Here is a 3,982-nt window from a genome sequence, read left to right as displayed (position 1 = left end):
TAATGTTTTGATAGAAGGGTGTCAGTCTAATGCACTTTGCGCCACTAGAGGAAAAAGAAGAAGAGCAGGAAAGTGTGATATGTTGTGCAAATTCAGCTGTGAAACTCTACAATCTATTTGAATTTTACTTTGACACCCACCTGTCACCTAATTATTACCGAACACCATGTAAACTGTTCCATAGAAAATTTATACTCTGATGCCAGCAGCATCACATGCCCTCCATAACGTTAAAATGGTTTAGGAATAGTTTAAGGAGATGGAAGTTATGACTCAACTTGATCCAGTTGAGCTTCTTTACGATATGCTAGATAAAACTAATTAGATCTATAGCGACTCCACTTTGCAACTTACAGGACTTATAGGATCCGCTGCTAACATATACATGTGTGCTAGACACTGCAGCACATCTTTAGGGGTCTAGTGGAGTCCTTACTTCGAATGGTTTGAACAGGGTTTGAACTATTAGGCAGGAGGTAATATTACCTGATAGTGGCAAGGCAAGGCAAGGCAAGGCAAGGCAAATTTATTTATATAGCACAATTCAGTACAGGGACAATGCAAAGTGCTTTACATGATTAAAATATAGCAAATTAAAACAGAATAAAAGCAAGTAGGAATAAAATGTAGATAGAAATTAGAACAAAGAAGTGGTGATTCAGTTAACTAGAACAGTTGAAGGCAATCCTAAACCAATGTGTTTTTAATCTTGATTTAAAGGAACTCAGGCTTTCCGCACCTTTACAATTTTCTGGAAGTTTGTTCCAGATAAGTGGAGCATAGGAACTAAATGCTGCTTCTCCTTGTTTGGTTCTGGTTCTAGGTATGCAGAGTAGGCTGGAGCCAGAAGACCTTAGTGGTCTGGATGGTTGATCCACCGATAACAAGTCTGTGATGTATTTAGGTGCTAAGCCATCCAGGGATTTATAGACTAACAGGAGTATTTTAAAGTCTATTCTCTGAGATACAGGGAGCCAGTGTAAGGACTTTAGAACTGGGGTTATGTTCTCTACTTTCTTAGTCTTAGTGAGGACGCGGGCAGCAGCGTTCTGGATCAGCTACAGCTGTCTGATCCACTTTTTAGGAAGACCTGTGAAAACACTGTTGCAGTAATCTATTTGACTAAAAATAAACGCATGGATTAGTTTTTCCAGATCCTGCTAAGACATCAGTCCTTTAATCCTAGAAATGTTCTTCAGGTGATAGAAAGCCGACTTTGTATGGTGATATGGCTCCTTGCTAAAGGATCAAAAGTCTAAGAAGATTCTTGGAAAGTTTTCAATGCCACCCGCCCCACCTGAAGTCGGCATCATGGGAGCTTTGAGAAAATATTGCATGTGGCTAATGGCACTATCTTTGCTTGTCTGATTATGTGCAAAATTAAAGGCTGGTCTCAGTGTTTGTTTGTTTTCCATCTTGTAGTTGTTTTTTTTTACGGATGCTGGACTGCATCCAACTATTTCTTGGTCCAACCCCAGAAAAAAACAACAATAAATAACAGACTTGTCAGACCTAAACTGTATTGTTTTACGCTAAACGTACATTCTTTAAAAATAAATAGGATATTTACAACTCTTTAATTTTGATTGTGAAAACACAACCATTTATTGGGTATATGATATATATTTTATTCCACTGGAAAATAAAGAGGCTTATGTAAACTTATCACAACCGAGTCTGGAGGACAGTCTTATGATCAGAACTAGACCTTGCGATCATGTTTTTTCCACATTCTCCTGCAGAGAAAGCCTCCTGCTTTCTCTGCAGGAGGCTCAAAGTGGCACTGAAAAAAAGGAAAAAATGTTTCCTCTAAACATGTTGAGTCAACAGAGGGCTCAAATGACTGATCTGTAGAATGATTTAGTGTTTGCTCTTGGAGAAATAAGAAACTCTGAGTGTGGAATCTCCCTAATTTATACCAATATTTCCTGAACAATTTTATGAATAGATCCTTACATTTCTAAAAACTTTTTGGCCATATAAATACTGTTGAGTATGCGCACTCATGCAAATTTGTATTCTGTTGCATTTGGCATAGAATGTAGAAGCGGAAGAAGCATCTGTTAGATCATGTAATCCATCCAGATTTTAGCCACATGAGCATCTGCTGCAACACACCCCAAGAGTGTGATGGAGAGACAAGAAAAGAGGATCTTGTCGTATTTTATCCCACACTTGTAATGTGGATTAAGAAGGATGCTTCAAGTAAATATTACTAATATTACTGTGGCTTCCAGTGTCTGCAGAGAAACAGAATGAGCATAAGGGTAGATTTAACTAAACGTTTGCCACCCGGAGTGGTGCTACAAAATGGCAGCGACAGTCTTCAACCCTGTAATGCAAGCCTCTGCCACACCAGCTGTCATGGTCATTAAGGCACAGTGCGAATGCCAACCTCTAGGCTGGACAGCAGCTGCCTTAGCAATTTGGAATTCTCAGATTAAGGCTGGGTCCAATCTGCACAGATCTGTTCAAGGAATCAGATAATGAAGGGACAAACAGCTAGCAACAGAGATAGCAGAAAGGACTAATCCAGACAGTAATCAAATCAAGCACTACAAGTCATCCCAGATGAATTGCTGCACACGTCGCAATTGCAAAGATGAAGTTATGTGCTTTTTGGTATTCGGGGTTTGAGAGTTGCTTGTGGACAAGCAGTGACTGTTGCGCATCTCATCAGACAGGATTTTTTAGAAAGTTTGTTTTGTCTTTAAGAGATTTTTTCAGATCTAAACAGCAGGTTTAAAATGTTGTATTGCATTTAGGCCTATATAACTTTGGACTGTGAGGCCGTCAACTGCAGCCATGCTACTGCTTCACATGGGATGTTTCACACATTCTGCACAATATTTCAAACATATCCTAATGATTTGGGTGGTCTACTAAAGCTCCAAAACATCCTGTTGCTCTTTGCTTTTCCTGTGATGCTACTGCCTTGAGCATTTTAAGAAAATGGATCGATTTATGAATTGATGGATTGATTGTTTACAATACGTGTCCAATCACTGTTGAACTAGAAGAATTCACTGCTACGAAATCAAAGCCATCTCAGATTATTTATTTCCAATTTACGTTACCCTGGCAACCACACAGCATTTTCTGTCTTCACCTCATTGTTGAAACTTCAAAGTAAAGGCATACATGGAAAATTTTAAACAGTACAATTGATTTTGATGCTTTTGTCATTGCAACTTCTGAGTCTGCAATTTGACAATCGCAAAGGACTTAGATGGTATGCTTGAAATTCTTAGGTGCTGTGCTGACTCAGCCAGAATGGCGTTCTTATTGAGGGTTGTTGCAATCAAACAAGAACAATAACCTTGTGTGGAAATTTTTTTATGTCAATCACAGAACCGATGTTCAAAAAGGCTATCATCTCTCTTTAGCTTTGTGTATATATGTCTTGAGAAGGTGATGTCAATGCACATGGGCACCAACTTTATTGAGCTTGTGTGCCTATAATGAGATTCTGATACTTGATTTGTTTGAATAAATCAGGGAGAGAAAGATCCTTGGACCTTACTTAATCGTTTGAATTGAAATTAAATATACTTTAACTTCCGTAAAATGCTTTATTAAAAAAGATTGTTCTTATATCTTTTGAAAATGTTTCTGGATTCAAAAGTCTATTGTGTTTGCATACTCTCTGTAATTAGATGATAGTGAAAACAATGATATTGTAAGACAATTCTTCACACAGGAAAAAAGAACAGGCGGAAGCAGCTCTGCAGGATCTGTTCTATCTATATTTTTCCTTTTTACAAACAATATATGTTATCAGCTCCTATTCCAAAAGGTGAAATGAGAGTTCCTGACCTACCCAGTTCATATCCCTGTTCTGTCAGAGTGCCACTATATCAACTTTTCTTGCTGTCTTATCACAAATCATTCCCTGAATAATGGCTTTTGCAGCAAGTACAGCAGAATTAGATCTTCACCAGCAGGGTGTGGATTTTGTGAGCCGGCAATCTGATATCACTTA

This window comes from Fundulus heteroclitus, chromosome 8, assembly GCF_011125445.2.
Source record: "Fundulus heteroclitus isolate FHET01 chromosome 8, MU-UCD_Fhet_4.1, whole genome shotgun sequence".
Taxonomy (NCBI): domain Eukaryota; kingdom Metazoa; phylum Chordata; class Actinopteri; order Cyprinodontiformes; family Fundulidae; genus Fundulus; species Fundulus heteroclitus.
This window is presented reverse-complemented; position numbering follows the sequence as displayed.